This window comes from Zalophus californianus, chromosome 11 (assembly GCF_009762305.2).
Source record: "Zalophus californianus isolate mZalCal1 chromosome 11, mZalCal1.pri.v2, whole genome shotgun sequence".
In the NCBI taxonomy this organism is placed as follows: Eukaryota; Metazoa; Chordata; class Mammalia; order Carnivora; family Otariidae; genus Zalophus; species Zalophus californianus.
The window spans coordinates 19,132,789-19,142,912 of NC_045605.1; the positions used below are offsets into that span (position 1 = coordinate 19,132,789).

The 10,124-nt window shown below is 47.9% G+C and overlaps 1 long non-coding RNA gene across 1 annotated transcript; it reads right to left on the reverse strand.

The window, feature by feature from the left end:
• Positions 1-2,819: 2,819 nt before the first annotated feature.
• On the reverse strand, positions 2,820-8,918 carry LOC113915028. Its single transcript, XR_003517577.2, has 3 exons — positions 8,540-8,918; positions 7,190-7,259; positions 2,820-3,007 (listed from the first exon to the last, which is right to left on the reverse strand). It is a non-coding gene; the product is annotated as an uncharacterized LOC113915028 (long non-coding RNA).
• Positions 8,919-10,124: the final 1,206 nt, after the last annotated feature.

Genomic DNA, 10,124 nt, shown 5'->3' on the forward strand with positions numbered 1-10,124 from the left:
AAGAGCCGCCTCTGTGTGACCAGAAAGGCTTGGAAGCAAGGAGAAGGAGGGAACGCAGCCTTTCTGAGAGGAGGGACATCTGTTTTCCTCTTCTGTCCAAGTAGAGCCGGCCCTCCAGCTCGAACACATGATAAACTTGTTTCATCGTGGCTTTGTCCACATCACCTCCCCATCTCTGCTGCCTGTCCCCCTCACCTTATAACCCTGTTCTATATTAATCTCGATAAATTGGGCGCCCAGTGAACCTTCTGGCTTTGCTCCCATGATCACGTAACTTCCATCAGCATGGTTGTGCAGGGCAACTTCCAGGGGAGGTAGAGTAAGCAGGTAATCCCTGGTGTGATTGGAGAGTATCATATTCTTTCCAGAAGGCTCTTATTAGAATAATTAAATTACTGGGGCTGGGAGGAGGGAGGAGAATGGCAGCCTAAAGCTGACAAACTGGAAAGGAATATTCCATCAAGTTAACGAGAACTCACTGAAGAAGGGAAGCCGCCGGGTCCTCAGAGGATGTGACAGAGGAGAGTATATTTTAACAGGGGGGCAGGGTGGTGAGGTCAGGGGCAGGAGGAGGGAGGGGAGGAAAGGGAGGGAGCCAGAAAAGACAGGGTGAAGGGAGGAGTATCCAAGGAGTATGATATTTTGCATGAGAGAGCAAGGAGAATGGATTCTGGGTGTTTTAAGTTGGATCAACCTGGATTCACATTTCGGCTCAGCCATTCACAAGCTGGATGAGCCCCTTGGGAGCTCTGTGAAGGAGCTTTATTTTTCTCGTGGGTAGAAATGGCCATGGGGAATCACATGAGGTTATGTGTGTAAAGCCCACACCCCAGAAGGCACACACACACATCACTTTTGTGCAAGGCTGACCACCCTTTCTGCCTAGAAAACAAGCTAACAGCAAAGGCCAGGAGTAATTACTATGTGCCTTGGTGTAGGTCTCTACTTTCCCAGAGATGATCATGACTGTCTCAGGTGTTTTTTTTTTTTTAAGATTTTATTTGAGAGCAAGAGAGGGAGAGATCATGAGTGGGGGGAGGGGCAGAGGGAGAAACAGACTTCCCACTGAGCAGGGAGCCTGATGCGGGGCTCTATCCCAGGACCACAAGATCATGACCTGAGCTGAGGCAGACGCTTAACCGACTGAGCCACCCAGTTACACCATGACTGGCTCACCTGTAATAGCCTTAAAAGGTAGAAAGTCTCTGTGGCCCTACTTACAGAGAGGCTTAGAGAGGGTGAATGAAGGGCTGTGTAGACGCCAGCAGGCTGGTGGAACCCGGATCAGAACTTTTGCATCTTCAGAGCTCTGAATCTGGGCTGGTTCTAACGGGCTTTTCTGATAAACCAGGCTCCTCCTTAAACTACGGAATGTTTAGTGCAATTAGTTGGGCAAAGAATAACATATGCACATTTGAAAGACACTGATTATGTGTCGTTAATTAGGAACTGGTTTGGGAGCCCGGTGTCTGCTCCGCATTGTGAAAGGCAGCGTCTGCAGCCGTTGGGAGAAAGAAGTGTCTGACATGGTTTTTTCCTGGTACCAAGTCAGCCAGAAGGAGCTTTGCCAGGTTCTCGAGTGCTTCTGGGCCCAGCTTAGCTGATGAAGAGACAGGAACCTGAAGTACTCTAAGGACATGGCTTGCAGATGAAGGTGGGTTCAAGTTTAGGCCGGTATGAACTGAGCTTTAAGTGCTGGGTGTGAAGAAGAGCACCATTTTCAAAGGGGCAAAATGTAGCAGGTACCCAAGTAAGGAAGCAGCATCATCAGTTACCACCATCCTTCAACAACTAACACCACCATCTATTGCAAAATTACTACAGGCTAGGAACTGTGCTGAGTGTTTTTCAGGCATGGTGTGTTAATCATGTATTCTCATTACCCTATTTTGCACCTGAGGAAACCAAAGTTCTCGTAGCAATGTTGAATAACTAGCCTACTGGTGTATAATGGAGGCATCATTTGAATCCAGGGATTTCCATCTTCAGATTATTTGCTTTTTTAAGATTTGAGAGAGAGAGTTCGAGGAGGGAGAGGGGCAGAGGGAGAAAATCTTAGACTCCCCATGGAGCACAACCCCTGCTGGATCTCACCACCCTGATATCACGCCCTGAGCTGAAATCAAGAGTCCCACGCTTAACCAACTGAGCCACCCAGGTGCCCCAGATGATTTGCTTTTTACACCTGCATTACATTATCTGTCACCAGACAAGTAATGAATACCTGGATCACCACATTGATTGGCAAGGGAGGGAGATATATTTTACGGCAGAGATATTTTGTTGAATAGGGAAGGACTATATTTACAGAAGAAGCCAAGTGAATTCCCACCACCTAAGACAGCTCTGCAAGGCTCTCTGGTCATCCTGTGTTCTTCCTAAACGCCCCTAACCAATGGAACACACAGTAAAAGTCCACAAGATTGGTTGCTATTGGTTCTGGCATGGGGTTCTTGAGTACAGCAAGAATAGAAACCAAGTCGGGGGACACCTGGGTGGCTCAGTGGGTTGGTTAAGCGTCTGCCTTTGGTTTCGGTCATGATCCCAGGATCCATGGGATCGAGTCCTGCATCGGGCTCCTTGCTCAGTGGGGAGCCTGCTTCTCCCTCTGCCCATCCCCCTGCTTGTACCCCCGGTAACAAATAAAATCTTACAAACAAACAAAAAAAAACAAGCCAGACCCAAAAGTCAAAGGCACAATTTTATCAGAGGTACAACGCAAGCCGAACGGAGACAGAACAGCAACATAGAGTAGCAGTTAAATCGACCTCCGCGAACAGAAGGGAGGTCTTGCTTATATACACAAGGTTGCCTCACCTGTTCCCACTCGGTCCAATATGCTAATAAGGAAAGGGGAATAAAAGACGCTTCACTCTGATTGGTCAGAAGGGCTTCGTCCTGACTGGTCGATAAGGGCAGGCAGCTCACGCAGCTCATTGGTGCTCCTTGGAGCCCGGGTCTTCTGTTGTAAGTCAGGCTTGTGGAGGGGCCGCGTCTTGGTTCTGCTCTGTTAGGAGCAGCGGTGTTAACAGTAATAGCCAACAGAAAGCCCCCCAGGTGCGCAGAGTTTTTCACCTGGGGCTTGTTCCCATGATCCGTTAACTGCCTCACTATTTCAGTGACTTAGCTCAGGGCTCCCAAAGGATTTGGCTGAGCACTGGGATGGCGTCTGGTTAGGTAGAAGATAATAGTTGCCTTTAGGATAATATGAGCTACGGATTGAGGACTTACTATGCTCCAGGCATTGCACTCAGTGCCTTCCCTGTCTCAATAATCCTCATAAGAACCCATGACGTGGTAGTATTATGCGCATTTATCTATGATAAAACCTGAGGTTCAGAGAGTGTGAGTAGCCTGCCTGAACTCCTACAGGAAATGCTACAGCTGTGATTTAAACTCAGGTTAACGTGAAGCCAATCCCAGCCTCTTAACCCTCATGCTCTGCCATCAGCATTCTAGACAGCAAATAAATCTTGTTGGGTCGATTTGAAAAATAATTATCACCACTACCCCTCTCGTCAATAGAATTAGTGGCCTCATACATCTGAGGGTTCCCTGGCAAGTCTGAATGGCTCACAGTCCGCCCAAGAGCTCGCACCTGGAAAGAGGTCAGACAAAGCCCTCCCTAAAGCCCCAAGAGACGTCAGAGATCCCATGATTCCGTCTCCTTTTGGCGTAGGCAAGGCAGGTTCAGAGAGTCTGGAGGGCCACTCTGGCAATTATCAGAAAATCTTCTGAGGTTCTCTGAACTCTAAGAAGCACCTTTGAAGCAAAACTCCGCGCTCTCCTTACACCTTACTGTGTTCTTGCTGAGACTAACAAGAAGCTGGGAGCCTCCGTGATTGGTGATTGCCCCTCCCCACCACTCCTGTCAGCGATCACGGCTTACCCTTCTAGAAAGAAGCCTCTCTTCCCACTTAACCTCACCTCAGCTCCATCTTTCCCTCAAGATTCCTTTCCTTGAACTGTGTCTTGAGATAAGAAAACTGAAAACACAGAGATTCAAATTGGAAGCTTCATTCACCCCAGCAGGTCCCAGAAGTGTTTAATACTTGGCGTGGAGAGAGAAAAATAGATGGTGAGGCAGCCGATAAGAATAATGTTTCTTGCCAAGAGAGCCCTTATGCAAAAAGAGGAGGGGCAGAAAAAGAGAACCTCGGTGGCGGAGACAGAAGGAGAAACAGAGGGTCTAGGGACACCCATGGAAGCGGCAGCCAGTGGGAGGTGCTGGGAGTTGGGTGGGGGGATCGCAGCGGGTAGAAGCAGGCACGTTTCGGGAGAGATCAGTGTCCCAGGGTAGCCTTGGAAATAATTACAGCTCATAGAAAATCAATCAGCAAGCTTTTACTGGGCGCTGGGGGCATAGTGGCAATGAGAAACTCAAAGACCAGGCGGTTAGCAAGGAGAGTGCAAAGTACTTCGGAGATAAAAATAGCACACTTGAAACAATTAGAGAGCAATTCATGCCAAACCGACTGGTTCTGACTGGAGTGCAACAGGACTTGCCCCAGAGAAGGCCTGGGGAGCTGGAATAGTCAGCCAGGCAGGGGCAGGGAAAACTCCCTGGAGCCCCAAGTTTTAGGCATGGGATGCTTTGAGGGAAAGGGTCTCAGCCTGTGCAGTACAGCACCAGCCATCTAACCACAGCCTCGCCCTTCCAGAAGTTTCCAGTTAATAAGCAGAACACAGCGCTTGACCTGTGACAGCTTTGTTGAATGAATGAATGAAAGAACAAGTGATTTTTGTTCTTAGGCCTTGCTAGTGGACAACTGAAGAAGCAGGAGAATGGAATAGCATGGTTGCTGAAACTTGGTCTACTTACTTGGTCTAGTGTATACTTTTTGAGGTCAGGGACTATGTCCTCATTCCATAGCTGTTGAGTTCCCATGGTATAAAAAATACATGCCAGCTCTGGGGATGAGGTCTGGAGATGAACTGAATCAGACAGTCTACTAGCTTCAAGAGCTGCGCTGCTTCTGGAGCTTGGAGCCTAATTATATACACCATGCCTCAGATCAGTGGGGGTCCTTTCCTAAACACACATCCACTAAGTCAACCATTGATTCTGTAAGTAATCTGCACCTACTATGTGCCAAGCAATGTGACAGGCACTGGATGTGAGCATTAAAAGACAACATCTCTGCAAAGACTACATATGGTATGACCTTCTGGAAAAGGCAAAAACTATGGAGACAGTAAAAAGATCAGTGGTTGCCAGGGGTTAGTGGGGAGGGAGGGATGAAGAGGCAGAGCACAGAGGATTTTCTGGGCAGTAAAAATATGTTGTATGATACTATCATGGTGGATGTATGTCATTATACACTTGTCCAAGGCCATAGATTGTACAACACCAAGAGCAATCCCTAATGTAAGCTGTGGACTTCAGGTGATAATGTAGTTTCATGGTTGTTGTTGCTTTTTTTTTTAAGATTTTATTTATTTATTTGTCAGAGAGAGAGCACAAGCAGGGGGAACGGCAGGCAGAGGGAGAAGCAGGCTTCCTGCTGAGCAGGGAGCTCGATGCGGGACGCGATCCCAGGACCCTGGGATCATGACCTGAGCCGAAGGCAGGTGCTTAACCAACTGAGCCACCCAGGTGTCCCAGTTTCATGGCTTTAACAGTGTCCCACTCTGGGGCAGAATGTTGATAATGGAGGAGGCTCTGCATGTGTGGGACAGGGGATGTATGGGACACCTCTGTACCTTCCCCTCCATTTTACTGTGAACTTAAAAGTGTTGTAAAAATATATATATACATATATATAATTCTTTAAAAAATGGTAATGTTTTCCTCTAAAGAGAGCTTATTGTCAAGTAGGAAGGTGAATAGTCACATACGTTTAATACAGTATAATTGCATACTTGCTTTCGTGGTGTACGTTGTACAAAGTTTAAGGGGGAGTTTAAGGAAAGGGTCCCCTAGGCTCTCCAGAGGAGAGAAAGACAAAGTCACAGAGAAAGAAGTACATGCCTGAGTGGATTCGGCAGTGGGATATGTCAGGGGCAAGGTGTGGCAAGTGGGAATAATGTGTAGGCAGATGAAATGGAATGTGCAGAATCTGGAAACATGAGCGAATATAGTAACATGTTCTGAGAGCTATAAATAATTGAGTATTACTAGAGCATACAGTTCTGGGGGGGGTGGGGGGCAGTGGAAGATGACATGGGACAGATCAGCAGGAGATCAATTATGAATGACTCTGGAAGCCAAACAAATGGAACAGATTGTGTCTTGTTAACAATTGAGGGACCACTGATGAATGTCGAGTGGTGGGATAATGGGATCAGATCTGTGGATACAAAAGAACATTCTGTGAGCTCCGTGGAGGGTGGAGGGGGTGGAGAGTGGGAAGTGGTGGGGAAGGATAACTAAGCAGGAGACAGAGGGGCCAAAAGGGAGGCCACTGCAGTGGTCCACGAGAGCCCTGATTAGGGCTTGGGCAGTGGAAAAGGAAGGACGGGGAGAAACCCAAAGCTCCTTATGAATCCGAATCCACAGGCCATGGTTACCAGTTGGATGCAGGGGTGAGAGAAGAGAGACCAGGATGACTGTGAAGATGGCAGTGCCAGTCACGAGGCCCAAACAGCTCTCACTGCACTTGGGCCTCCTCTCCTGTGACTCCTTCTCTTCCTCCTCTAGGGCTTCTGGAACACTACACCTCAGTACATAAACTCCCCGCATGCTCCCCTTGCCCCCTTCCTGGTTTGAACTGAAACCTGCTCTTTACATGAGGGCTCGGCTTCTCCAGCACTTGCCTCCTGTGTACGAAGCCCATTCTCTCCTCCTCTGGATGAAGCCCAGGGCCCACCCCACAAGCAAACTTGCAGTTTCCCAGTTCTGCTTCCAAACTGTACTTTCTCAATCCTCCTACAAACTGCTCCTTAGAAGCCCACACCCTCGCCTCTACCCACTTTTGTAGCTTTCATCTGCCTGCTGCACGGAAGACCTTAGTGTCTGGCTCAAGGTCCACCCTCTCCACCCCAAAGCCTGCCATCATCCTGACTTCTCTGTCTACAAGGGGGACCTGTCCAGTAGTCTGGCCCATTCCTCTGGAGCCGCTCACACGGATGGCCACACTCTGGAAAGGTTTCATCTCCAACCTTCACTCCACATATCCTCAATCCCGCCACAGTTTCCCATCCTTCCATTTCTCGAACTCCTTTACTCCTGCTGCGGCTAGTGTCTGACCTTACTGGCCCTTTGCCTCTGTTTTCAGCCATTGATCAATCTTCTTGCTTCATTTCCTCCTCCAACCAGTCTAGAAAACACAATATATTGCTTTGTAAGCATCTTGCAATGATCCTCGCTGCTTCTCCTTTGTCATTTCGTTCTTCTCAACGAAATCCCAATCTCTGGACCAATCCAGCCTTCTACTGCCTTCTTTTGTATACCTGGTTGCAGGCCAACATTGTGAGGCTCACTCTTGATTCTCCTCTCTCCCTCATTCCAAGGGTTACCAAGCCTTGCCAGTTCTTTCTCCTTCCCAAGTACCCCCCTGTCGGTCCCTTCCTCTCCATCCCCGCTGTCCTTGCCTTTGTTCAGGGACTCAATTGTTTCCTCTACATTAATTCCACTTAGTTCTCCCTGCCTACAGTTTCAGCACTGAAGTTCAAAAGAGCTTTCTGAACCATGCTCTGATCTTATTTCTGTAACATATCATGTGATCCTCTGACCATATCACTGTAGCCAGAGTGCCCTGTCATGAGATCTCCTTCTTAACAATAGTTTACTGACTAAACTCTCTGGCCTCACATAGAAGACCCATTGTTAATTACACACTTGTCACCTCTCCAGGTCCCCACCCCTTTCTATTCCATCCTAAACCTTACCTCTTTCATTCTATCCTAAGGCTTATTGACTACTTGTAGGTTCCATGATGGTTCATGCTCTTTCTCTCCGCTGCATGTACCATTCCCTTTACCTCCTCATTATATGAGTACTCATTCTTCATGACACAGCTGGTACCCAGCCCAGAACCTGGCACTTTATTACATGCTCAATAAGATCTTTACAAAAAGGTCCTTGATATTTATTCTACCCCCCTGAGTTTTTAAACTAGTTGCTCCTAAGTGATCCTTGAGAATCTCCATTTTTATGTCTTTCCCATTTTGTCATACTTTTGTGTTTACTTCCATCTGCCTGCTTCACAGAAGACCTTAGTGCCTGGCTCAAGGTCCACCCTCTCCACTCCAAAGCCTGCCATCATCCTAACTTCCACATGAGACTATGACCTTATTGAAGGTAGGAACTTTATCTTTTTCACCTTGGCATGCCCAGTATGCATCACAAGGCCTGCCACAAGTAGGTGTCTCAGCCTCGGGGTTCCCTTATCTGTAAAATGGGAATGACAACAACAACCTCAGAGGGTTGCAATGGGGATTAAGTGTAATAATAAATGTAAAGACCCCAGTCTGGGATTTGGCATATGGTAGGTTACGCCAAGAAAATATTAGTTTTGTCCTCCTCCCCGTTTCGTAGCTCTTCAATTTTCATACTTGAAAGCTGTTTAATAACAAACACTCTTTCATTCAACCTCACCCTTCCCGTGCCAACGTTTCCTTCAAATCTTCAAATTCTTATCATTGGAATCACTGCCCTTCTTGGGATACCCGTCAACCTCGGCACTTGCTTTTCAAAACATGGCGACTCTTCCTAGATGGAGGCTCGTAAAATCGTCGTAGCAGGAGCAGGAACAAAAATAATGATAATAAATGATGATAAGTGACAGTAATTGAGGGCTGACTAAGTGCCAGCTCCACGGTCAGTTCTCTATGAGCCACATACTTGCTGCCACTCTGACATAGGTTTTGTGTCTGTCTCACAAATGGGGAAGCTAAAGCTTAGAGTGTTGAAGAAACTGGCTCATGGCCAGATAGCTAGAAAGTGGGAGAGCCCAGAGCACAAACACACGCATGCCCGGTCTGAAATCCTTGCCCCTAGCAGCACAACCAACACTCCGGGCATCCCCCGTTGCCACTTTCCACGATGTCTCCTTGGTGCTTGAGTTTGGGCATTGTGGCATCACAGGATGAGTGTTCAACCCCACCAGCCTCATCCAGAATGTTCCCCAAGAGGCAGAGAGAGTCCTGGCTTTCTTGTCTCAACTTTCCAAAGCGCAAGCACCTACAATCAACACACACAGTTGTCCTATTGCGGGTATGTCGGCAGCAGACGTGTGATCGAGGGCTCGGTGTCAGAGATAAAGAAATCCAAACGAGGACAGGACTTCCCAGGAGCGAGTGACAGTGGTGTTCGGGGAGGAGGCATGCCAGGCTGAAGCTCTCCAGTGAGACTTTCTTTGACTCCTGCCAACTACAGAGAACATTTGGTATCCAGAACTCCTGCCAAATATCACACTCGGGGGCTGGCCCAGTTTCACTGACATCCTTCTCTGGGGCCCCACCATCAGCACAGTGCTATCACCAGCATGGGGTCTGGGCAGCTCTTTGACTCCTGCTGGCTCTTCTCCAGGGTCTCAGGCTTGCTGGGACCTACTGCTGCCCCCTCCCTTTCCCCTCACTTCTCTCAGCCCCTCAGCCCCTCCAAGCTGTTCCTGTCACAGGGATTCTGTGTCTGAGGGTCTATCAGTGTGAACTCTCTTCCCCAGACCTGTCTGTGGCTGCCTCCCCCTCTCCAGTCAGCTCTGCACTGCGGTGTCCCTTCTCCCCTGGCCGCAGCTGCTGACCCCCACCCTGCTCACTATTACATTACCCTATTTTACTTTATCAAGGCTCTTCTAGTTCCTATGATTATCTTCCTTATTTTTGATTTTACATATTTATCATGGCCCTTGCCTTAGTAGAATATTAGCTCCCTACTTGTGGGTCTCTTACTTGTACAGCACTCTAGTCCTAGCTCCTTAAAACAGTGCCTGGCACTTGATGGACTCTCTGTACATATTTGTTACCTGGCCAAATGACCAGCGTAATGACCCATTGACCAGAGGTCTAGACATGTAGGCAAAGGAAGACAGATGGTAATAATGACAGCTTTCATTTATTGAGATAGGGCTTTACAGGCATTATCCTAAGGGTTTGACATGCATTGTCCCACTTAATTAGTCCAACAACCCTATTATTCCCATTTAACACATGAGAAAACTGAGGGTTAAGATTTAAAAAAA